Here is a 27,001-nt window from a genome sequence, read left to right as displayed (position 1 = left end):
TACTTTCTCCAAACTAAACTCAGTGCTGATTAACAGACAAGCTGTTCATTCCTTTTGCATCCAATTACTAACAGCTCTTACCTTTCCCCACAACCCTTCATGAACCTAGCCCCATCCCCTCCGCAAAATACAAACAAACCCCATTCTGAGTGGTAGGGCAATAAGGAGCCAGACGTCTTTATTTACATTCATGTCACATACACTGCCATTGTGTCCGACCTGTGGGCAGATTATTTCTAGGTCACATCAAGGCTGCTCTTTACATGAGAGCCCATCCCCTGAATTCTGTAATGATTACTTGGGGTACAGCTCATTGATACAGAAGACCCCAAGCTTCCAGAATCCCATCTTGCACCTCTCCTAACAGTCAAGCCAAGTCATAGGTTACATTTTTTTCTGATAGATTAATCCAATAAGGAACACTATAACCTTACTGGTTCATTTCAGAAAAAGAAGGTGGAATCATGATCACTTCACCCTGAGAGAGCAGTTGTGGCCCACAACTCTGCTGAGTGTGGAGTGAAAAGAACTCCCAGTACTGTGACGAGAAAACCCAGGCTTAAGCTCTATATTCACTGCTGCCCAAAATTTCTGCAAAGAAAGCCTATGGAATTGATGAAAATGTCACAGACTTTTGAGGGGGAGAATACTGAATTATGCAGAAACCCAGGGTAAATCCCTGCTTAGAAAACAAACTTGAGAATATAAAAGTTACTGTAGGAGGAAGCCATCACTTTCAGTCCCTATGTAAAACCTCTCCAACGCATCATCAAGGAACTACAACCTATCCTGAAGGATGACCCATCACTCTCACAGATCTTGGGAGACAGGCCAGTCCTTGCTGACAGACAGCCACCCAACCTGAAGCAAATACTCACCAGCAACCACACACCACACAACAGAACCACTAACCCAGGAACCTATCCTTGCAACAAAGCCCGTTGCCAACTGTGTCCACATATCTATTCAGGGGACACCATCATAGGGCCTAATCACATCAGCCACACTATCAGAGGCTTGTTCACCTGCACATCCACCAATGTGATATATGCTATCATGTGCCAGCAATGCCCCTCTGCCATGTACATTGGTCAAACTGGACAGTCTCTACGTAAAAGAATAAATGAACACAAATCAGACGTCAAGAATTATAACATTCAAAAACCAGTTGGAGAACACTTCAATATCTTTGGTCACTCGATTACAGACCTAAAAGTTGCAATTCTTCAACAAAAAAAAACTTCAAAACAGACTCCAACGAGACACTGCTGAATTTGAATTAATTTACAAACTGGATACAATTAACTTAGGCTTGAATAAAGACTGGCAGTGGATGGGTCATTACACAAAGTAAAACTATTTCCCCTTGTTTATCCCCTCCTCACCCCCCACTGTTCCTCAGATGTTCTTGTCAACTGCTGGAAATGGCCCACCTTGATTATCACTACAAAAGGTCCGTCCGTCGTCCCCCCCCCCGCTCTCCTACTGGTAATAGCTCACCTTAAGTGATCACTCTCGTTACAGTGTGTATGGTAACACCCATTGTTTCATGTTCTTTATGTATATAAATCTCCTCACTGTATTTTCTACTGAATGCATCCGATGAAGTGAGCTGTAGCTCACGAAAGCTTATGCTCAAATAAATGTGTTAGTCTCTAAGGTGCCACAAGTACTCCTTTTCTTTTTGTAGGAGAAAGGTGTGTGAGATACTCTGAAACCTACCATTTTAGGGTAACAGCCGTGTTAGTCTGTATTCGCAAAAAGAAAAGGAGTACTTGTGGCACCTTAGAGACTAACCAATTTATCTGAGCATAAGCTTTCGTGAGCTACAGCTCACTTCATCAGATGCATACTGTGGAAAGTGTAGAAGATCTTTTATACACACAAAACATGAAAAAATACCTCCCCCACCCCACTCTCCTGCTGGCAATAGCTTATCTAAAGTGATCACTCTCCTTACAATGTGTATGATAATCAAGTTGGGCCATTTCCAGCACAAATCCAGGTTCTCTCAACCCCCCCTCCGCCCCCAACTCACACACACACACACACACCAATCCACTCTCCTGCTGGCAATAGCTTATCTAAAGTGACCACTCTCCTTACAATCAAGGTGGGCCAATTCCAGCTCAAATCCATCACAGGGCCTAATAACATCAGCCACACTATCAGAGGCTCGTTCACCTGCACATCCACCAATGTGATATATGCCATCATGTGCCAGCAATGCCCCTCTGCCATGTACATTGGTCAAACTGGACAGTCTCTACGTAAAAGAATAAATGGACACAAATCAGACGTCAAGAATTATAACATTCATAAACCAGTCGGAGAACACTTCAATCTCTCTGGTCACGCGATTACAGACATGAAAGTTGCAATTCTTCAACAAAAAAACTTCAAATCCAGATCCAGCGAGAAACTGTTGAATTGGAATTCATTTGCAAATTGGATACAATTAACTTAGGCTTGAATAGAGACTGGGAGTGGCTAAGTCATTATGCAAGGTAACCTATTTCCCCTGGTGTTTTCCTACCCCCCCCCCCCCCCCCCGTTCTTGTTAAACCCTGGATTTGAGCAGGAAATGGCCCACCTTGATTATCATACACATTGTAAGGAGAGTGATCACTTTAGATAAGCTATTGCCAGCAGGAGAGCGGGGTGGGGGGAGGTATTTTTTCATGCTTTGTGTGTATAAAAGATCTTCTACACTTTCCACAGTATGCATCCGATGAAGTGAGCTGTAGCTCACGAAAGCTTATGCTCAAATAAATTGGTTAGTCTCTAAGGTGCCACAAGTACTCCTTTTCTTTTTCCTAAAATGGTAATATAACCATATATGAAGCTGGCAGAAGGATCTAAATGAAATACATCTAAACTGTTACAGACAACCAGATGGGAAAACCATCTCCTGTTTAACTTTTATTTTACGCAAACCCCAGAAAGTTTTACACTACACTGCTGCATTTCACAGATGCACACACAGACAGAGCTGGAGCCAAAGGGGAGGACAGGGAAGACTGGGTGGACATGCGGTCATTGAGGGTATGTCTACACTATGAAATTAGGTCAATTTTATAGAAGTCGATTTTTAGAAACCAATTTTATACAGTTGATTGTATATGTCCACATTAAGTGCATTAAGTTGGCGGAATGTGTCCTCACTACCGTGGCTAGCATCGATTTACAGAGCAGTACACTGTGGGTAGCTATCCCACAGTTCCCGCAGTCTCCGCTACCCACTGGAATTCTGGGTTAAGCTCCCAATGCCTTATGGGGCAAAAACATCGTTGCGGGTGGTTTTGGGTACATGTCGTTAGGCCCCCCCTCCCTCCCTCTCTCCGTGAAAGCAGCGGCAATCATTTCACGCCCATTTTCCTGGGTTACCCGTGCAGACGCCATACCACGGCAAGCATGGAGCCTGCTCAGTTCGCTGTCACCGTATGTCTTCTGGGTGCTGCTGGCAGATGCAGTACTGCATTGCTACACAGCAGCAGCTCCTTCCCTTCGTGGCAGATGGTACAGTAGGACGGACAGCTGTCATATATCTCCTGGATGCTCCTGCAGACCTCGGTGAGGTCGATCGGGGCGCCTGGACAGACATGGCTATCCTCCTCTTAGAGCACCGAATGGGAGCCAGAGACTCCAGGTCATTCTCTTCTTTAACTTTTGTCTCATGGAGATTCAGTCCTGCCTGGAATATCATGAGAGTTGGAAGCTTCTGCCTCAGGCTGCTCTCCCAGCCAGCAGCACTGCACAGTCGCACCTACCCCACTCTACCCCTTGCTCCCATGGCTCATGAAGCCTGGACAGTAGTAGGAGCAGTTCAGCTATAGGCTCAGCAAGTGCAGAATGGTGGTAGAATGCGCCTTTGAACGTTTAAAAGCTCGCTGGCGCTGTTTGCTAACTAGGTCAGACCTCAGCGCAACCAACATTCCCATTGTTATTGCTGCTTGCTGTGTGCTCCACAATACCTGTGAGAGTAAGGGAGAGACGTTTATAGTGGGGTGGAAGGTTGAGGCAAATTGCCTGGTGTCCAATTTTGAGCAGCCAGACACCAGGGTGATTAGAAGAGCAGCATCAAAGAGGCTTTGAAAACCAGTTTCATGACTGGCCAGGCTTTGGTGTGACAGTTGTGTGTGTTTCTTCTTGATGCAAACCTGCCCCCTTTGTTGATTTTAATTCCCTGTAAGCCAGCCACTCTCCCCCCTTCGAAATAAAGTAACTATTGTTTTGAAACCATAATTCTTTCTTTATTAACTAAAAAAAAAAAAATGAGATAATGGACAAGGTAGCCCAGGTGGGGTGGGGGAGGAGGGAAGGACAAGGCCACATTGCTTATCGTAGCCACACTAAAAACCAAACTGTTTGAATGACAGCCTTCTGTTGCTTGGGCCATCCTCTGGAGTGGAGTGGCTGGGTGCCCAGAGCCTTCCCCTCTGCGTTCTTGGGCGTTTGGGTGAGGAGGCTATGGAACATGGGGAGGAGGGTAGGCAGTTATACAGTGGATGCAGCAGGGGCCTGTGCTCTTGTTGGCTTTCCTGCAGCTCCAACAGACGCTTCATCATGTCCGTTTGCTCCCTCAACAGACACTTCATCATGACCGTTTGCTCCCTCAACAGACGCTTCATCATCGCATCCTGCCTCCGCTCTTCACGCTCACTTAATTCTTTCCTGGCCTCTGCCACTGAATGCCTCCATGCATTAAGTTTTGCCCTATCAGTGTGGGAGGACTGCATGAGCTCGGAAAACGTAATCGTGAGTGCGTTTTTTTCGCCTTCTAATCTGTGATAACCTCAGGGACAGAGATGATAGGGGGAGCGTAGAAACATTCTACATACTACAATTCTGGGGGGACTGCATGGTCACCTGTGCTACTGAGTTCGCCATGCTGACCAAACAGGAAATTAAATTCAAAAGTTCCCGGGGCTTTTCCTGTGTACCTGGCTAGTGCACTGGAGTTCAAAGTGCTGTCCAGAGCAGTCACAATGGAGCACTCTGGGATAGCTCCTGGAGGCCAATACCATCAATTTGCTTCCGCACTACCCCAAATTTGACCTAGCAAGGTTGATTTTAGTGCTAGTCCCCACGTTGGGGAGGAGCATAGAAGTCAATTTTAAGAGCCCTTTAGGTTGACAGAATGGGGTTGGTTGTGTGGATGCAGTCATTTTTAAATCGACCTAATGTGGCTAAATTCGACCTAACCCCGTAGTGTAGACCAGACCTGAGGAATCCTCTTTTCTAGAAGGAAAGCTTTACTTGTATTGAATTCAGGCTCGCCCTGAATATTTTTTTCCCAGTTTATACCTCAGGACTGGAAACCAAGGGATTCCTTTATGGCTTGGAGATTGCCAATCCACATCAGACAGTTTTCTTGGTAGAGACCCACTTACTCCCTGGGTGTTTTAGGTATGCTACGAGGCATTCAGTGAACGCTCTTGGGCTACAGAAAGGCCGATTCTTTGCATTAGTAGAGATTCTCTCACATTCAAAAGTGCAGTTACTTTCCATGAGCTGGTCTGATATGAAGGCCACCTCTCTTGCAGTACAAAGACATTTCCTTTGCACTGCATTGGCACTTCTATTGCTCTCACCCTTAATAAAGAACCCACTTTAGCTCTGAGCAATATCTTGTGAGAGGGCTGTCTGTAGTGGAATAGACAGTAGGAGTACTACATGGAAGAGAACTGGCTTATCGCCAACACACAGATTTCTGGTAATTTCATGCCATACCACAAGGAAATCACAGAATCATAGAATATCAGGGTTGGAAGGGACCTCAGGAGGTCATCTAGTCCAACCCCCTGCTCAAAGCAGGACCAATCCCCAATTAAATCATCCCAGCCAGGGCTTTGTCAAGCCTGACCTTAAAAATGTTTAAGGAAGGAGATTCCACCACCTCCCTAGGTAATGCATTCTAGTGTTTCACCACCCTCCTAGTGAAAAAGTTTTTCCTAATATCCAACCTAAACCTCCCCCACTGCAACTTGAGACCATTAGTCCTTGTTCTGTCATCAGCTACCACTGAGAACAGTCTAGATCCATCCTCTTTGGAACCCCCTTTCAGGTAGTTTCAGGGGGGATTTGATAGCTGCTTTCAACTACCTGAAAGGGGGTTCCAAAGAGGATGGCTCTAGACTGTTCTCAATGGTAGCAGATGACAGAACGAGGAGTAATGGTCTCAAGTTGCAGTGGGGGAGGTTTAGATTGGATATTAGGAAAAACTTTTTCACTAAGAGGGTGGTGAAACACTGGAATGCGTTACCTAGGGAGGTGGTAGAATCTCCTTCCTTAGAGGTTTTTAAGGTCAGGCTTGACAAAGCCCTGGCTGGGATGATTTAACTGGGAATTGGTCCTGCTTTGAGCAGGGGGTTGGACTAGATGACCTTCTGGGGTCCCTTCCAACCCTGATATTCTATGATTCTATGATTCTATGATTCTAGTTGAAGGCAGCTATCAGATCCCCCCTCATTCTTCACTTCCGCAGACTAAACAATCCCAGTTCCCTCAGCCTCTCCTCGTAAGTCATGTGTTCCAGACCCCTAATCATTTTTGTTGCCCTCTGGACTTTCCAATTTTTCCATATCCTTCTTGTAGTGTGGGGCCCAAAAATGGACACAGTACTCCAGATGAGGCCTCACCAATATCGAATAGAGGGGAACGATCACGTTCCTCGATCTGCTGGCAGTGCCCCACATATACATCCCAAAATGCTATTGGCCTTCTTGGTAACAACGGCACACTGTTGACTCATATCCAGCTTCTCGTCCACTGTAACCCCTAGGTCCTTTTCTGCAGAACTGCTGCCTAGCCATTCGGTCCCTAGTCTGTAGCGGTGCATGGGGTTCTTCCGTTCTAAGTGCAGGACTCTGCACTTGTCCTTGTTGAACCTCATCAGATTTCTTTTGGACCAATCCTCTAATTTGTCTAGGGCCCTCTGTATCCTATCCCCACCCTCCAGCGTATCTACCTCTCCTCCCAGTTTAGTGTCATCTGCAAACTTGCTGAGGGTGCAATCCACACCATCCTCCAGATCAGTAATGAAGATATCGAACAAAACCGGCCCCAGGACCGACCCTTGGGGCACTCCACTTGATACCGGCTGCCAACTAGACATCGAGCCATTGATCACTACCCGTTGAGCCCGATGATCTAGCCAGCTTTCTATCCACCTTATCGTCCATTCATCCAGCCCATACTTCTTTAACTTGCTGGCAAGAATACTGTGGGAGACCGTGTCAAAAGCTTTGCTAAAGTCAAGGAACAACACGTCCACCGCTTTTCCCTCATCCACAGAGCCAGTTATCTCGTCATAGAAGGCAATTAGATTAGTCAGGCACGACTTGCCCTTGGTGAATCCATGCTGACTGTTCCTGATCACTTTCCTCTCATCTAAGTGCTTCAGAATTGATTCCTTGAGGACCTGCTCCATGATTTTTCCAAGGACTGAGGTGAGGCTCACTGGCCTGTAGTTCCCAGGATCCTCCTCCTTCCCTTTTTTAAAGATGGGCACTACATTAGCCTTTTTCCAGTCGTCCGGGACTTCCCCGGATCGCCATGAGTTTTCAAAGATAATGGCCAATGGCTCTGTAATCACAGCCGCCAATTCCTTTAGCACTCTCTGATGCAGCGCATCCGGCCCCATGGACTTGTGCACGTCCAGCTTTTCTAAATAGTCCCGAACCACCTCTTTCTCCACAGAGGGCTGGTCACCTCCTCCCCATGCTGTGCTGCCCAGTGCAGTAGTCTGGAAGCTGACCTTGTTCGTGAAGACAGAGGCAAAAAAAACATGGTCCAAACGCCCTCAGAATGGAGAAGGGAAGGGGGGAAGCACACAGGCAACCCATCAAATTCAAATCTAGCTGGTTGTTCAGGAAGAACAAGCAACAAAAGACCTGGATCTTTGTTGACAGTGTCTCCTTTTACACAGTTTCTTCTCTTAGACTTCTGGAGAAGAGGGGGCAAAAGGAACCAGATGAAAGATAATGCCTCCGAAATTGAAAACAAACAAATCAAATCAAATCAAATAAAAAACAAAATGGGGTGTCTCCTTCTCTGGCTAGGAGGACTCAACCCCAAAGACCGCAGATAATATCTATCCTACAAATTCTTACCAGTTTTGCTGTTAAACAAATGGTCATTCTCCAAGGGGAGATCTTCTATGCAGGTCTGAGCCACAAATAGGCTGATCGACTTAAGCTAATATTACTGGCAGAGAGTAAAGTCAGCCATCAGAATTCCTGCTGATCTACCTGATGCATCATAACAAGCTTTAGAGGAGGCAGGGGCACACGGGGCTTTGTAGTAGTGCTCACCTAAAAACTCTGTGGCCCTGAGCAATGATGGCTCTTGCTCCCTTCCTTTGAAACTCCAGGAAGGAATCAAGTAAAGGGAGCATGCACTCCAAAAAGATGTAGCTGATTATATCAGCCAGAAAGATCTGATCATTGGCACCATGATTCCTAGTGTACCCGAGTCCATCTTTCTGCCCACATTGTCAAGCTTTCTGGCTTCTGTTGCATAGTGTGATCATCATTTAACCTCTTAGCTGCTTATAAATCAACAGGGATGGAGATTTCCAGAGTGGCTGCTGGGCTCAATATTTCTAGGACCTTTTGTAATTTATCAGATATCTTGGTAGCCGTAATGGGTATGTTCAAGTGGAGCATTCCCTTCACCAGAACTGTTCAAATGCTCAAACCATTTTATTGCCACAGCAGTAAACTCCTATTACTGGAAAAACATCAGCTGAGACAACCATGAACAAACAAAAACAAAAACAGTTTGGCAGAGTTATTCTGGTTCAATCACCTTGACATTGACCTGTGAATGTGAAGGCCCAAAAACCTCTGTCAGTGTCCTGTATAGATCTAAGGGAAAGACGACTGGCAAACCAAAACACAGTAGGCAGGACTACACAAATTTGGAAAACTACACACATCTGAACAAAGTAAGTGGGTTGTATGATCATTCTCCTCTACTCTGTTAGTTCCTATCCAATCCACCCTTCCTTGTACACAACCTGTCTCTTTCTCTATCCATAAAAGCACCAGCCACACACTGGTATTTCCCTCAGATAGGGACATGCACCCTTTTCTGCTCACAAGGCCCTCTGCAGAAAGCTTACTCCACATCCCATTGACTACAGAAAACAGAATATTTAGTCTCCTATGACATAACAGAGTCTACATTGCAATTTTATTCCACCACTGAGTCAGTGACGCCCAAACCAGTGCTGAGACGTGAATCTAGGTAAATCTAGGAAGCCTTAACACCAACGGACTGGAGTTTCTCTCAGAAGAGTTTTCAAAGTACTTCTCTGACAACCCCCCACCAGCCGCGAACAATCTCACCCTTCCTGTTCAATATGTATGTGCCTTAGGGGAGACGGATTGACTAAGCATGTTGGATACTGTATGAGTGAGAAAGGTGGTAACTATCAGCATCTTCTCTGGCTGAGTTCTGAGACCAGAACTGCTACTGGATGCACTAGAGATGCTGAACAAGTTGTGTTCCACCACTTCTGATCTAAATCTTTCCCCTCCAGATGAATGAAAATTAGGGATAAGACGTGGGACACATGGACAAGAATGGCTAATGCCAGCTGTTACGCTCTAGCTCAAAATTACCTGAACAGCAACAGCTGCACTGCTTATTACAAAGGCTGGAACTCCCTTCTTTTGAGGAATACTATTGGGAAAAAGGGATTGTGGCCACCACACAGATTCCCTGGAACCCTATCAATATGAATTTAAATACAGGGAGGGCACAGAGACTGAACGGTTAGTTGTGCCTCATCTTTTCCTCCTAGCACAGAATGCAGATAATCGATCCATCGTAATTATTAGATCTATCCGCAGCCTTCCATGTCACTGTGACCCTAAGACTTCCATGCCAGACCTTTAAAATGGTTATAGTCCCTCCAGCAAAGACAGACCAGAGTAAATGCTCACAACTATGTCCAAGGGCCCCTGCACGTTCCATTCTCTCTCCCTTCCTGTTCAGTGAGCACGCGTCACTAGGGGGAACAGATTTCAAGGACCTGCAGTACTACCAGGAAGACGACAACACTCAGCTTTTTTGGGTGTGTTAAAACCCAGCTGCTGTTTCTCTGCCTTCTTGTTTCATGGTCTCTGTGTATATAATGTCTTCTGCAGTTTCCACAGTATGCATCCGATGAAGTGAGCTGTAGCTCACGAAAGCTCATGCTCAAATAACTTGGTTAGTCTCTAAGGTGCCACAAGTACTCCTTTTCTTTTTGATAAAAAAAGAAAGCATCAGGTGACCAGACATTAGTCACGTTGCTTATCGCACGACTGCAAGACACTTAGATATTACAGTCCTGAGAGAGCAGTATAAGAAACCTATATAGAACAGAACAGAAAGGGCCGAGGCTGAGGGGCATTACTATGGGTATATGCTCATTCTGCCAACATGATTCAGCTACAGTATCATGCTGGCTCCTGGGTGCTCCTGGATCTTAAAGTAGCAACAGCTAGTAATTCCATTCTCATCTAAATCTGACCAGGCTGCCCTGAACTGTTCCTCTTGAATGAAGATCTCAGTCATCTATGACTATGTCACCTTCAGGCTGGATTATGGCAATCTGCTCATTTTAAGGCGACATCTGCAAAGCGTCCAGAAGCCATAGCCAGAGCAGAAAGCAAGTGCCAGTGTGTAGCCAATGCAGTGAGATGGGGTGCTGTGAGCTCAGAACATCTACTAATTCACTTCCAGGTGCAGTCCAAAAGGGGAGTTATGATCGTTGAACTTTAAATGATCTGGGATCCAGTTATGTAAGACTTCCCTCTGCCTCACGCCATCCCCTGCATAACAGCACAGCAGCAAAGAGCGGCTGGGTGCCCTCCAGATCCACTAGAACCTAAGGAGCCAGTTCTCCTGACACTCCATGCCATAAAAAAAGTTTGGTGAGCTTCAGGGTATGGCACAAAGCTTCTTTGCTTCATCATAACATTTTTTTTAAACAAGGTGGTTTCCTGCCAGGTGAAGGCAGGGACTGTGTTTGTTAATACAGGGCTGACTCAAATCGTTTATTGTTTTTGAGAACACAGCACCCCAAAGAAGTACTTGTGTTTCAATCTCAAAGCTCCCAGCCTCTTTAACCAGACATACTGAAAGTAAAAGGTTGAGAACCCCTGCCTTTGGTCACAAGTAACCAGTACAGAAACAATTGTTGTTCCCAGAGTCTACTAGGCAGAGTCTACATTGGCTTCCCCACCCCCTAAAGTTTCCCAACACTACAGATCCGCCACTGGAAGCCCTAATGCAGACAAGCCAGCAGTTTTTTACCACCATGTTATTACTTATTTGTATTGGGGTAGTGACCCCAACCATGGACCAGGGTCTCACTGTGCTAGGCACTTTGCACAACAAAAAGAGGAACTCCCTACCCCAAGGAGCTTACAATCTTACACCATGTCATTTAACCTTGCTCAGAGATGGGTGACTCCACCCTTTGGATAGGTCTACACTGCAATTGGTATAGCCTGTGTAGGCATAACACCGGCAGGCTTTGATTGAGTTAGCTTGATAAAAACAACAAGGTAGCCAGCCATATGATGGCATGGGCTAGCCACCTGAATATGTACCTAGGACCCTAGGCAGGATTGTACTTGCGCCACTAGCCCATGCTGCCCTGCTATCGTTAGCGAGTGATCCTGATCAAAGCTAACTTGTGTATGACTGTGTGTGCTGCAACTGTGTCTCCCAATTGCAGGGAAGACATACCCTTTGAAAAGCAAGCACTGCCAATTCTCCAACACAAGCCATGTGCCAACCCTCCTCATGCAGGGTTCAGATAGTCACAGGAAAGAGGGAACTAATTAAAACTAAAAACAGCCCCCCCCCCCCCAGTCTTTGGAAGCATAAGCAACTAGCTCTAAGACAATTCAAACCCTCAGCGGTTTAGAAACCTACTGTTTCAATTATTAGTGTCTTCGAGGAACCTTATGCTCCCCGGACAATCTCACAACTAACCAGAAAGCATTAAAATAAAGCCCATGCTTGCCATGTACTATACTTTACCTTGAAAGGCACTCAGACACTTAGGATGACAGGCTCTCTTATATGTACCTAGACAGACACATTGGCTCACCGCAGATACAGCCTCAAATAACTTAGCTCCAACACTGCATAGGACTTGGACTTCTAAAAATTATTTGAGTTATGCCTTATTCTCCCAATCTGAATCCACAATTATGCTGTGAAAGCAGGTTGGCTTCACTATAGCTGGCAAGGGAGTGCCTTATTGTTAGGTGGTGGTTTCTCAGAATGGCAGATAAAAATATTATTTGTATGCACCATTATTAATTATCAGTAACACCTACAATCTGCTGGCTGACTAATGAGACAAGAGCAAGATATAAAACAGTCCCACCCTTCTAACATGACTCTGTATCCAGTAGGGAGCTAGTGCACTGCCCTCTTCTCTTGGACCTGGGCACTGTGATACACACATTAGCAACCTGTGGGTTTGATTATTGCATTATACACGGAAATGCAGATGCCAACCATAAAACACTAACTGGTTCAAAATGAACAGCCCATTTAGAACACAACACCTCATGGCTTGTCTAGATGGACAGTGGGCAAGCTGGGATGTAAATCTATAGCACACTGGTGTGCCATGCGTTCACTGGCCATGTGGACCTTGCTGCTGCACGAAGTTCCATGGTGTGCAGTAGCAGGGTCCACATGACCAGCAAATGTGTGGCACACCAGTGCACTGTAGATTTACACCCCAGATTTCCATGCCCTAACTCTACGTCTAGACAAACCCTCAGTGATGCACTAGCTCCCTAAGGGATACAGAGTCAAGTTTAAGGGTTCTGTTTTCATCTTTAAAGCTGTCCATAGAAGCACCTGAAGCTACCTAAAGTTTGGTCTACACAAGGGGTGGCCAACCTGGGGCTCCGGAGCCACGTGCGGCTCTTCAGCGGTTACTATGCGGCTCCTTGTACAGGCACCAACTTTCCAATGTGCCGGGGGAGAGGGGGAGGGGGGGCGCTCACTGCTCAATCCCTGGCTCTGCCCCAGGCCCTGCCCCAACCCCACCCCTTCCCGTCCCCTCCCCTCCCCTGAGCCTGACGTGCCCTTGCTTCTCCTGCACGCCACGAAACAGCTGATTGGGAGGTGGGGGGAGGGAGGCGCTGATCAGCGGGGCTGCCGGTGGGCGGGAGGTGCTGAGAGCAGGTGGGAGGGAGCTAATGGGGGGCTGCTGACATATTACTGTGACTCTTTGGCAATGTACATTGGTAAATGCTAGCTCCTTTTCAGGCTTAGGTTGGCCACCCGGGTCTACATATACAACTTGCACTGTTTAGCTACAATCAGTTTTGTCACTGATTTGGTTAAACACGTACAAAGCCCCGTATGGACACACTTAAAAACTAGTTTAAATCAATTTAGCTTAATTTGGTAAATTACTGAAACCTACACAGTTACCTCCCTTATGCTTCTGAGCCAACAGTAAACAAATCTTAAGTGTGTCTACACATGGGTTTCCACTAAATTAAGGAGACACTGATTTTAGCTAAACCACTGTAAGTTGCCTATGTAGACAATGCCTAAGTCCCAAAGGACTGCCTCGCCTCTGTGATCACAACTGCCCATCACAACAAAGAACCAATGAAAAATGGAACTATCAACCACAAGAAACTAGGAGGTGCACAAATGAGCCCTCCCAGGAGCTGGCCTAAAACTGTGAAACTCATTCACGGGAGTAACGAGAAAGAAAGTTTACTTACCTGTACAGTAAAGGCTGTTCTTCGAGAGGTGTTGTGCACATGTACAGTCCACTGAAGATGTATGTGCATTCACTCCACTTCAGCCGGAGACTTCTTGCCAGTAGCACCACTAGACAGCGCATGCACCCCTGCTCTCTTTGTGCTCTCAGGTGAGGGCATAAAAGGGGTGTGGGTGCTGACTCCTCTGTTATGTCACAGAGGTAACATCCAAAGTAGTAAGGAAGGTACGAGGGTCATGTATTGTATCTGTGCACGAAGCACCTCAAAGAACAGCTACTGTACAGCTAAGTAAATGCTTTTTTCTCCTTCCAGTGATTGTCCACATACACATTTCACTGCAGGTGACTCATCAACAGTTCCCTTAAAGCGGAAGGACTTTGGATCATCTGAACAGAGATTCGCAAAAAGAAAAGGAGGACTTGTGGCACCTTAGAGACTAACCAATTTATTTGAGCATAAGCTTTCGTGAGCTAGAGCTCACTTCATCGGATGCATACTGTGGACAGAGATTGTAATACTTGCCAAAGCTGGCATCATCACAAGAGGCTTGAGTGATGGCACAGTGACTGGAGAAGGTATGTATAAATGAACATATTGCTGCTGTGCAGGTATCAGCTACTAGGACAGAGGTGGGCAAACTACGGCCTGCGGGCCACATCCGGCCCATGGGACCGTCCTGCCTGGCTATTGAGCTCCTGGCCAGGGAGGCTAGTCCCCGGCCCCTCTCCCGCTGTCCCCCCTCTCCCACAGCCTCAGCGTGCAGTGCCGTCAGCGCGGGAGGGGGCTGCACTGCGGGGGCAGGGGAGAGCAGGAAGGGAGGCTCATCTGCAGCCTCAGGGGAGCAGGCGGGCGGTGCAGGTGGCAGGAGGGTGGGAAACGCAGGTGGAGGACTCAGGAGGAGCACCGGGCGGCTGCGTAGCTGGCTGGAGAGAAACAGCGCTTTCAAGGGGAAACCGCTGCTTCTCTCCGGCTGTGAGGCCTCCGCTTATGTTCGCAGACCCACATTCTGAAAAGGGCTTTAGAGGGGGGGTTGGATGGGGGTGGGGTCCCAGGGGGGGCCTGTCAGGGGGCAGGGGTGTGGACAGGAGTTGGGGCAGTCAGGGAGTGTGGGGGGTAGAGTCCGGGGGGGGGGGGTTAAGGGCAGGAGGTCGCAAGAGGGGGTGGTCAGGGGACAAGGAGCAGGGGGGGTTGGATGGGTGAGGGGTTCTGAGGGGGGCAGGAAGTGGGAAGGGACTGATAGGGTTAGGGTTTGTACAGCCTTCCCTACCTGGCCCTCCATACAGTTCTGAAACCCCAATGTGGCCCCCAGGCCAAAATGTTTGCCCCCCCCCCCCCCCCCCGTACTATGATATTGCTCATAAAGGTTGATTAAAGGGACTGAGCCCTGGTAGAGCTGCTTTTCCTCAATGGAGGAGAGATGTTAGCAAGACTGTAGCACAGGGGTTCTCAAAACTGGGGGTCGGGACCCCTGAGGGGGTCACAAGCTGTCAGCCTCCACCCCAAACCGCACTTTGCGACCAGCATATAAAATAAAATAAACAAATAAACAGTGACAAGTTTTTAAAGTGCTTATACACAAATGCTAGAAGTCTAAATAATAAGATGGGTGAACTAGAGTGCCTCGTGTTAAAGGAGGATATTGAAATAATAGGCATCACAGAAACCTGGTGGAGTGACGACAATCAAAGGGACACAATCATTCCGGGGTACAAAAGAAAATGCAGAATCAAATGAAACAAAAATCTTAAACGAATCCACGGGAATGGGCAAGGATGTTTCTACCTATGTCCAGTCTTGTGAGGTGTGCCAAAGAGTGGGAAAACCCCAAGACCAGGTCAAAGCCCCTCTCCAGCCACTCCCCATCATTGAAGTTCCATTTCAACGAGTAGCTGTGGATATTCTGGGTCCTTTTCCGAAAAAGACACCCAGAGGAAAGCAGTACATACTGACTTTCATGGATTTTGCCAGCCGATGGCCAGAAGCAGTAGCTCTAAGCAACACCAGGGCTAAAAGTGTGTGCCAGGCACTAGCAGACATTTTTGCCAGGGTAGGTTGGCCCTCCGACATCCTCACAGATGCAGGGACTAATTTCCTGGCAGGAACTATGAAAAACCTTTGGGAAGCTCATGGGGTAAATCACTTGGTTGCCACTCCTTACCATCATCCAACAAATGGCATGGTGGAGAAGTTTAATGGAACTTTGGGGGCCATAATACATAAATTCGTAAATGAGCACTCCAATGATTGGGAACTAGTGTTGCAGCAGTTGCTCTTTGCCTACAGAGCTGTACCACACCCCAGTTTAGGGTTTTCCCCATTTGAACTTGTATATGGCCGTGAGGTTAAGGGGCCACTGCAGTTGGTGAAGCAGCAATGGGAGGGATTTACACCTTCTCCAGGAATTAACATTCTGGACTTTGTAACCAACCTACAAAACACCCTCCGAACCTCTTTAGCCCTTGCTAAAGAAAACTTACAGGATGCTCAAAAAGAGCAAAAAGCCTGGTATGATAAACATGCCAGAGAGCGTTCCTTCAAAGTAGGGGACCAGGTCATGGTCTTAAAGGCGCTCCAGGCCCATAAAATGGAAGCATCGTGGGAAGGGCCATTCACGGTCCAGGAGTGCCTGGGAGCTGTTAATTATCTCATAGTATTCCCCACCTCCAACCAAAAGCCTAAGGTGTACCATATTAATTCTCTAAAGCCCTTTTATTCCAGAGAATTAAAGGTTTGTCAGTTTACAGCCCAGGGAGGAGACGACACTGAGTGGCCTGAAGGTGTCTACTATGAAGGGAAAAGTGCTGGTGGTGTGGAAGAGATGATCCTCTCCATGACCCTTGGGCGTATGCAGCGACAGCAGATTCAGGAGCTGTGCACTAGCTATGCGCCAACGTTCTCAGCCACCCCAGGACTGACTGAATGGGCATACCACTCCATTGACACAGGTAATGCTCACCCAATTAGAGTCCAACCTTACCGGGTGTTTCCTCAAGCTAAAACTGCTATAGAACGGGAGATCCAGGATATGTTACAGATGGGTGTAATCCGCCCCTCTGAAAGTGCATGGGCATCTCCAGTGGTTCTAGTTCCCAAACCAGATGGGGAAATACGTTTTTGCGTGGACTACCGTAAACTAAATGCTGTAAATCGCCCAGACAACTATCCAATGCCACGCACAGATGAACTATTAGAGAAAATGGGACGGGCCCAGTTCATCTCTACCTTGGACTTAACCAAGGGGTACTGGCAGGTACCGCTAGATGAATCTGCCAAGGAAAGGTCAGCCTTCACCACACATCTCGGGCTGTATGAATTTAATGTACTTCCTTTCGGGCTGCGAAATGCACCTGCCACCTTCCAAAGACTTGTAGATGGTCTCCTAGCTGGATTAGGAGAATATGCAGTCGCCTACCTTGACGATGTGGCCATATTTTCGGATTCCTGGGCAGACCACCTGGAACATCTACAAAAAGTCTTTGAGCGCATAAGGGAGGCAGGACTAACTGTTAAGGCTAAGAAGTGTCAAATAGGCCTAAACAGAGTGACTTACCTTGGACACCAGGTGGGTCAAGGAACTATCAGCCCCCTACAGGCCAAAGTGGATGCCATCCAAAAGTGGCCTGTCTCAAAGTCGAAGAAACAGGTTCAATCCTTCTTAGGCTTGGCCGGTTATTACAGACGATTTGTACCACACTACAGCCAAATCGCCGCCCCACTGACAGACCTAACCAAAAAGAAACAGCCAAATGCTGTTCAGTGGACCGAAAAGTGTCAGAAGGCCTTTAACAAGCTTAAACCGACACTCATGTCTGACCCTGTACTAAGGGCCCCAGACTTTGACAAACCGTTCCTAGTAACCACAGATGCGTCCGAGCGTGGTGTGGGAGCAGTTTTAATGCAGAAAGGACCTGATCAAGAATTCCACCCTGTAGTGTTTCTCAGCAAAAAACTGTCTGAGAGGGAAAGCAACTGGTCAGTCAATGAAAAAGAATGTTACGCCATTGTCTACGCTCTGGAAAAGCTACTCCCATATGTTTGGGGACGGCGTTCCCACCTGCAAACCGACCATGCTACACTGAAGTGGCTTCACACCGTCAAAGAAACTAACAAAAAACTTCTTCGGTGGAGTTTAGCTCTCCAAGATTTTGATTTCGACATCCAACACATCTCAGGAGCTTCTAACAAAGTGGCTGATGCACTCTCCCGTGAAAGTTTCCCAGAATCAACTGGTTAAAATCGTCCTTGAGATGTAGAAAATATTGTTAGTCTTTATGTACTTGGTAGTATATTTAGAGATGCATGTGTCTTATTAACTCTGTTTTTCCTAGAGCTCCAGGAAGAAATCCCAGCCAGTGTTTCACCCTAGCTGAGATTTGGGGGGCGTGTCATAAATATAAAGGGAAGGGTAAACCCCTTTGAAATCCCTCCTGGCCAGGGGAAAGCTCCTCTCACCTGTAAAGGGTTAAGAAGCTAAAGGTAACCTCGCTGGCACCTGACCAAAATGACCAATGAGGAGACAAGATACTTTCAAAAGCTGGGAGGAGGGAGAGAAACAAAGGGTCTGTGTGTCTGTCTATATTCTGTCTTTGCCGGGAAATGGAGTCTTAGAAATTTTAGTAAGTAATCTAGCTAGGTATGTGTTAGATTATGATTTCTTTAAATGGCTGAGAAAAGAACTGTGCTGAATAGAATAACTATTTCTGTCTGTGTATCTTTTCGTAACTTAAGGTTTTGCCTAGAGGGGTTCTCTCTGTTTTGAATCTAATTACCCTGTAAGGTATCTACCATCCTGATTTTACAGGGGGGATTTCTTTATTTCTATTTACTTCTATTTTTATTAAAAGTCTTCTTGTAAGAAAACTGAATGCTTTTTCATTGTTCTCAGATCCAAGGGTTTGGGTCTGTGGTCACCTATGCAAATTGGTGAGGCTTTTTATCCAACATTTCCCAGGAAAGAGGGGGGTGCAAGTGTTGGGAGGATCGTTCATTGTTCTTAAGATCCAAGGGTCTGGGTCTGTAGTCACCTAGGCAAATTGGTGAGGCTTTTTACCAAACCTTGTCCAGGAAGTGGGGTGCAAGGTTTTGGGAAGTATTTTGGGGGGAAAGACGTGTCCAAACAGCTCTTCCCCAGTAACCAGTATTAGTTTGGTGGTGGTAGCGGCCAATCCAAGGACAAAGGGTGGAATATTTTGTCCCTTGGGGAAGTTTTGACCTAAGCTGGTAAAGAAGATAAGCTTAGGAGGTTTTTCATGCAGGTCCCCACATCTGTACCCTAGAGTTCAGAGTGGGGGAGGAACCTTGACATGGTGGCATGAAGTGAGCTGTAGCTCACGAAAGCTCATGCTCAAATAAATTGGTTAGTCTCTAAGGTGCCACAAGTACTCCTTTTCTTTTTGCGAATACAGACTAACACGGCTGTTACTCTGAAACCTGTCTCTATGGATAGTAATTCCATGCTTTAATAAGACTATAACAGTAGGGATCTATTATCGACCACCTGACCAGGACAGCGTAAGTGACTATGAAATGCTAAGGGAGATTAGAGAGGCTATCAAAATAAAGAACTCAATAATAGTGAGGGATTTTGACTGGGGACATGTCACCTCAAGACGAAATGCAGAGACAACCTTTCTCGATCCTTTAAATGACTGCTTCTTCGAGCAGCTGGTACAGGAACCCACCAGGGGAGAGGCAACTCTCGATCTAGTCCTGAGTGGAGCGCAGGATCTGGTCCAAGAGGTAACTATAACAGGACCACTTGGAAATAGTGACCATAATATAACAACATTTCACATTCCTGTGGTGGGAAGAACACCTCAACAGCCCAACACTGTGACATTTAATTTCAGAAAGGGGAATTATGCAAAAATGAGGAGGTTAGTTAAACAGAAATTAAAAGGTACAGTGACTAGAATGAAATCCCTGCAAGCTGCATGGACACTTTTCAAAGACACCATAGTAGAGACTCAACTTAAATGTATACCCCAAATTAAAAAACATAGCAGGAGAACCAAAAAAGTGCCACCATGGCTAAACAAAGTAAAAGAAGCAGTGAGAGGCAAAAAGGCATCCTTTAAAAAGTGGAAGTCAGATCCTAGGGAGGTAAATAGAAAGGCGCATAAACACTGCCAAATTAAATGTAAAAATGTAATAAGAGAAGCCAAAAAGGAGTTTGAAGAACAGCTAGCCAAAAACTCAAAAGGTAATAAAATGTTTTTTAAGTACATCAGAAGCAGGAAGCCTGCTAAACAACCAGTGGGGCCCCTGGACGATCAAGACACAAAAGGAGCACTTAAAGACGATAAGTCATCACAGAGAAACTAAATGAATTCTTTGCTTCAGTCTTCACAGCTGAGGAAGTTAGGGAGATTCCCAAACCTGAGCTGTCTTTTGTAGGTGAGAAATCTGAGGAATTGTCACAGATTGACATGTCACTAGAGGTGGTTTTGGAATTGAGAATCTTAACAGTAACAAGTCACCGGGACCAGATGGCATTCATCCAAGAGTTCTGAAAGAACTCAAAGGTGAAACTGTGGAACTACTAACTATGGTTTGTAACCTGTCCTTTAAATCAGCTATTGTACCCGATGAGTGGAAGATAGTTAATGTAACGCCAATATTTAAGAACGGCTCTAAAGGTGATCTTGGCAACTGCAGACCGGTAAGTCTAACGTCAGTACTGGGCAAATTAGTTGAAACAATAGTAAAGAATAAAATGGTCAGACACAAAGAAGAACATAAATTGTTGTGCAAAAGCCAACATGGTTTCTGTAAAGGGAGATCAGGTCTTACTAATCTATTAGAGTTCTTTGAGGGGGTCAACAAACATGTGAACAACGGGGATCCAGTGGACATAGTGTACTTAGATTTCCAGAAAACCTTTGACAAGGTGTCTCACCAAAGGCTCTTACGTAAATTAAGTTGTCATGGGAGAAGAGGGAAGATCCTTTCATGGATTGAGAACTGGTTAAAAGACAGGGAACAAAGGGTAGGAAATAAATGGTCAATTTTCAGAATGGAGAGGGGTAACTAGTGGTGGTCCCCAAGGGTCAGTCCTAGGACCAATCTTATTCAATTTATTCATAAATAATCTGGAGAAAGGGGGAAACAGTGAGGTGGCAAAATTTGCAGATGATCCTAAGCTGCTCAAGATAGTCAAGACCAAAGCAGACTGTGAGGAACTTCAAAAAGATCTCACAAAACTAAGAGATTGGGCAACAAAATGGCAAATGAAATTTAACGTGGATAAATGTAAAGTAATGCACATTGAAAAAAATAACCCCAACTGTACATACAATATGATGGGGGCTAATTTAGCTACAACTAATCAGGAGAAAGATCTTGGAGTCATCATGGATAGTTCTCTGAAGACGTCCATGCAGTGTGCAGCGGCAGTCAAAAAAGCAAACGGGATGTTAGGAACCATTAAAAAAGGGATAGAGAATAAGACGGAGAATATCTTATTACCCTTATATAAATCCATGGTATGCCCACATCTTGAATACTGCGTACAGATGTGGTCCCCTCATCTCAAAAAAGATATATTGGCATTAGAAAAGGTTCAGAGAAGGGCAACTAAAATGATGAGGGCTTTGGAACGGGTCCCATTGAGGAGAGATTAAAGAGGCTTGGACTTTTCAGCCTGGAAAAGAGGAGACTAAGGGGGGATATGATAGAGGTCTATAAAATCATGAGTGGTGTGGAGAAAGTGAATAAGGAAAAGTTATTTACTTGTTCCCATCATATAAGAACTAGAGGCCAACAAATGAAATTAATGGGTAGCAGGTTTAAAACAAATAAAAGGAAGTTCTTCACTCAGCACACAGTCAAACTGTGGAACTCCTTGCCTGAGGAGGTTCTGAAGGCTAGGACCATAACAAGGTTTAAAAGAGAACTGGATAAATTCATGGAGGTTAAGTCCATTAATGGCTATTAGCCACAATGGGCAAGGAATAGTGCGCTCCTAGCCTCGGTTTGTCAGAAAGTGGAGATGGATGGCAGGAGAGAGATCACTTGATTACCTGTTAGGTTCACTCCCTCTGGGGCACCTGGCACTGGCCACTGTCGGTAGACAGGATACTGGGCTGGATGGACCTTTGGTCTGACCCAGTATTGCCATTCTTATGTTCAGTATTTATAATGGTGTTTAATATATATAAAAGTGTTTTTAATGTATGGGAGGGGAGCGCACTCAGAGGCTTGCTATGTGAAAGGGGTCACCAGTACAGAAGTCTAAGAACCCCTGCTGTACCAGAACTTAATGAAGTCAGAAATCCAATGTGAGATTTGCTGAGCTGATAATGATTGACCCTTAACTCTCTCACTATAGGGTACAAAAAGGCTCAGAGGTGTCCTGAAGGACCTAGTGTGGTCTAGGTAGAATGCCAAAGCGCTATGAAAGGGGTTTCAGGAAAACTACTTAAAGATGAATAGCTTAGGCTTGCTCTCCACTACACACTTATGTTGGTATCACTACATCCCTCAGGGATGTGGAAATCCCAGGGCCATAGCTAGTGCCTCTCAGGGAAGCGGTGTGCCTACACCGATGGGAGGCCCTCTAGCATCAGCATAGGCAGCGTCTGCACTAGGCGCTGCAGCTGTGCCACTGCAGTGCTCTGTGTGTAGACAAGTCCCTAGCTCAGATGGAAACTGACCTGACTTTAGGGATAAAATTTAAGGTGTGATCTAAGGGAAACCTAGTCTTTATGAAAGACCATGAAAGAAGGGTCAAGCCAGGAAAGCCTGAAATTGTTAAAATTTTCCTGTGGAAGTGATTGCCACCAGAAACAGTCTTCACAGACAAAGGTAGTGAGGTTGTAGCCATAGGTTCAAAGGAAGGTCCTTTGAAGGAACTGAGAAAGAGGTGGTGGACACTACTCTTTTATGCCCTCACCTGAAAGTATGAGGTGAGCCAGGCGGATGTGTCGCCTAGTGGTCCTGCTGGCAAAAGTCTCTGATTTGAGTGCACTGGGTGCACATATACTGGCAGTGGAATGTACATGTGCACAAATCACTTGAAGGAAAAAGTACTAAACTTTAGCACAGTGCTTCTCAAACTTTTGTACTGGTGACCCCTTTCACATACCAAGCCTCTGAGTGTGACCCCCCAATAAATAAAAAATTCTTTTTAATATATTTAACACCATTATAAGTGACCATGAGTTGGTTGAGTTCAGGATCCTGACGCAGGGAAGAAAGGTAAGCAGCAAGATACGGACCCTGGACTTCAGGAAAGCAGACTTCGACTCCCTCAGGGAATGGATGGCCAGGATCCCCTGGGGGACTAACTTGAAGGGGAAAGGAGTCCAGGAGAGCTGGCTGTATTTCAAGGAATCCCTGTTGAGGTTACAGGGACAAACCATCCCAATGAGTTGAAAGAATAGTAAATATGGCAGGCGACCAGCTTGGCTTAATGGTGAAATCCTAGCGGATCTTAAACATAAAAAAGAAGCTTACAAGAAGTGGAAGGTTGGACATATGACCAGGGAAGAGTATAAAAATATTGCTCGGGCATGTAGGAATGTTATCAGGAGGGCCAAATCGCACCTGGAGCTGCAGCTAGCCAGAGATGTCAAGAGTAACAAGAAGGGTTTCTTCAGGTATGTTGGCAACAAGAAGAAAGCCAAGGAATGTGTGGGCCCCTTACTGAATGAGGGAGGCAACCTAGTGACAGAGGATGTGGAAAAAGCTAACGTACTCAATGCTTTTTTTGCCTCTGTTTTCACTAACAAGGTCAGCTCCCAGACTGCTGCGCTGGGCATCACAAAATGGGGAAGAGATGGCCAGCCCTCTGTGGAGATAGAGGTGGTTAGGGACTATTTAGAAAAGCTGGACGTGCACAAGTCCATGGGGCTGGACGAGTTGCATCCGAGAGTGCTGAAGGAATTGGCGGCTGTGATTGCAGAGCCATTGGCCATTATCTTTGAAAACTCGTGGCGAACCGGGGAAGTCCCGGATGACTGGAAAAAGGCTAATGTAGTGCCAATCTTTAAAAAAGGGAAGGAGGAGGATCCTGGGAACTACAGGCCAGTCAGCCTCACTTCAGTCCCTGGAAAAATCATGGAGCAGGTCCCCAAAGAATCAATCCTGAACCACTTGCATGAGAGGAAAGTGATCAGGAACAGCCAGCATGGATTCACCAAGGGAAGGTCATGCCTGACTAATCTGATCGCCTTTTATGATGAGATTACTGGTTCTGTGGATGAAGGGAAAGCAGTGGATGTATTGTTTCTTGACTTTAGCAAAGCTTTTGACACGGTCTCCCACAGTATTCTTGTCAGCAAGTTAAGGAAGTATGGGCTGGATGAATGCACTACAAGGTGGGTAGAAAGCTGGCTAGACTGTTGGGCTCAACGGGTAGTGATCAATGGCTCCATGTCTAGTTGGCAGCCGGTATCAAGTGGAGTACCCCAAGGGTCGGTCCTGGGGCCGGTTTTGTTCAATATCTTCATAAATGATCTGGAGGATGGTGTGGATTGCACTCTCAGCAAATTTGCGGATGATACTAAACTGGGAGGAGTGGTAGATACGCTGGAGGGCAGGGATAGGATACAGAGGGACCTAGACAAATTGGAGGATAGGGCCAAAAGAAATCTGATGAGGTTCAATAAGGATAAGTGCAGGGTCCTGCACTTAGGACGGAAGAACCCAATGCACAGCTACAGACTAGGGACCGAATGGCTAGGCAGCAGTTCTGCGGAAAAGGACCTAGGGGTGACAGTGGACGAGAAGCTGGATATGAGTCAGCAGTGTGCCCTTGTTGCCAAGAAGGCCAATGGCATTTTGGGATGTATAAGTAGGGGCATAGCGAGCAGATCGTGGGACGTGATCGTTCCCCTCTATTCGACATTGGTGAGGCCTCATCTGGAGTACTGTGTCCAGTTTTGGGCCCCACACTTCAAGAAGGATGTGGATAAATTGGAGAGAGTCCAGCGAAGGGCAACAAAAATGATTAGGGGACTGGAACACATGAGTTATGAGGAGAGGCTGAGGGAGCTGGGATTGTTTAGCCTGCAGAAGAGAAGAATGAGGGGGGATTTGATAGCTGCTTTCAACTACCTGAAAGGGGGTTCCAAAGAGGATGGCTCTAGACTGTTCTCAATGGTAGCAGATGACAGAACGAGGAGTAATGGTCTCAAGTTGCAGTGGGGGAGGTTTAGATTGGATATTAGGAAAAACTTTTTCACTAAGAGGGTGGTGAAACACTGGAATGCGTTACCTAGGGAGGTGGTAGAATCTCCTTCCTTAGAGGTTTTTAAGGTCAGGCTTGACAAAGCCCTGGCTGGGATGATTTAACTGGGAATTGGTCCTGCTTTGAGCAGGGGGTTGGACTAGATGACCTTCTGGGGTCCCTTCCAACCCTGATATTCTATGATTAAATGCTGGAGGGAAAGCGCGGTTTGGGGTGGAGGCTGACAGCTTGCAATCCCCCATGTAATAACCTCGCGACCCCCTCAGTTTGAGAACCCCTGCTTTAGTGTCTCCTATAGTAAATTATGAAGATACATAAAAATCCGTCCAATATAGAGACAGAGGAAAAACTCTGTCTGTGCATTTCTTTCACAACCAGTAAGGATCTCAACATAACCATAAGAACGGCCATACTGGGTCAAACCAATGGTCCATCTAAGACCAGTAACCTGTCTTCTGATAGTGGCCAATGCCAGATGCTTCAAAGGGAATGAACAGAACAGGCAACCATCTGATCCATTCCATCATCCGCAAACAGAAGCTAGCGACATTCAGAGCATGCAGTTGCATCCCTGACCATCTTGGCTAACATCCCTTGATGGATCTATCCTCCATGAACTTATCTGGTTCTTTTTTGAAACTTGTTATAGTTTTGGCCTTCACAACATCCTCTGGCAACAAGTTCCACAACCTTCTCATGGTCACCGCTGAGGCCATGACTGACTGAAGTATCCACGACATCCAGTGCAGACTGCAACACAGTCTTAGCCACCAAGCAGCCTTCGAAGATGAATGCCCAAAATTCCTCCGATATGACTGATGGTGATGGATGGACGGACAGACAGTGCCGCCACGATAACGCTGGCAATGCTGACAGCACGGGTGCCAAAGAAGTTCCCAGCGCCGAGGACATCCCTTGTGCTGAGCCCAGCACTGTACCCACTTCCACAGACAGCGGAAGGGAAACACCAGTGTTCAATGCAACAGACCAACAGATTCAGCAGCCTGCCCAGCTAACAGGGTTATACAACACAGCCATGGCAAAGTCCCGAACCAAGGGAGAGGTCAGGACAGAAAGGCAGAGGTGGTCCATTGCCACCTTATATGCTGCTGGCTCAGAAACAGCCAGTGCTGGACTCAACAGATGCCCTGGGGCCAGAACCAGAGTCGATGGTACAGGGTCTCAGACTTACTTGTGCAATACCAGGGTAATGGGACCTGCTCCATCCTGTGCACCAGCATTTACACTGTGCCAGTCCACATCTAAATTCCCTCTAAGCTGTGCGGCCACCTATTAAGACCCGTGCAGAGGCTCAGGGCTGAGGTGGGGAAAGATACCTCTCCCCAACCATGGAGTTGCTGCGGTGTGGAGAGGTGTCCCTCTGTGCTAGGCACAGCGCAGACCTGCCCCAGATATGCCGTGGCTAGGGGAGAGAAGCCCCTCTCCTGCCCCGGCCCAGCCCAGCCCGAGCTGCCGCGCCCAATGAGAGGCGCTTCTCCCCCAGCCCCAAGCTGCTGCGGTGAGAGAGGGCTGGGGGGGAGTCCTCTCTCCCTAATGCAGCCCTGGGGTAGCCTGCACTCCAAACCCCTAATCCCTGGCCCCACCCCAGAGCCTACTCCCCCCAAACCCCAACCCTCTGACCCACCCCAAATCCCTCATCCCTGGCTGCACCCCGGAGCCTGCACCCCAACCTTCTGCCCCAGCCCTGAGCCCCCTCCCACACTCTGAACCCCTCGGCCCTACCCCGACCACATGAATTTTGTTATGTGTCCCAATATGAAGGTGATGTGTCACACCTCACCTCCTTATTAGCGCACATAACAAAATTCATTCCACACACAGACATAAAAAATTAAGAGGGAACACTGGTCCACGCTCCTCCTGAAGATTCCCCACATGAGATGGAGTGACCTCTATCAGTCTTATATGACTTTTCCCTCAGCACACTTGATGTGGAGCAATGCCTCCATCTCTTTGGAGAAGCGCTAGCTTCAGGATGAGACGTGGCAGTAGTCTCAGAACCCGAGGGCAGCCTCTGATCCAA

General features: G+C 46.6%; 1 protein-coding gene across 7 annotated transcripts in view; it reads right to left on the bottom strand.

Moving 5' to 3' along the window:
• The window catches only part of SETD5 (SET domain containing 5), a 173,443-nt gene that overhangs the window by 101,351 nt on the left and 45,091 nt on the right, over positions 1 to 27,001 (bottom strand). The gene's annotated exons all lie outside the window — the stretch shown is intronic.

This window comes from Lepidochelys kempii, chromosome 7, assembly GCF_965140265.1.
Source record: "Lepidochelys kempii isolate rLepKem1 chromosome 7, rLepKem1.hap2, whole genome shotgun sequence".
In the NCBI taxonomy this organism is placed as follows: Eukaryota; Metazoa; Chordata; order Testudines; family Cheloniidae; genus Lepidochelys; species Lepidochelys kempii.
This window is presented reverse-complemented; position numbering and strand designations above follow the sequence as displayed.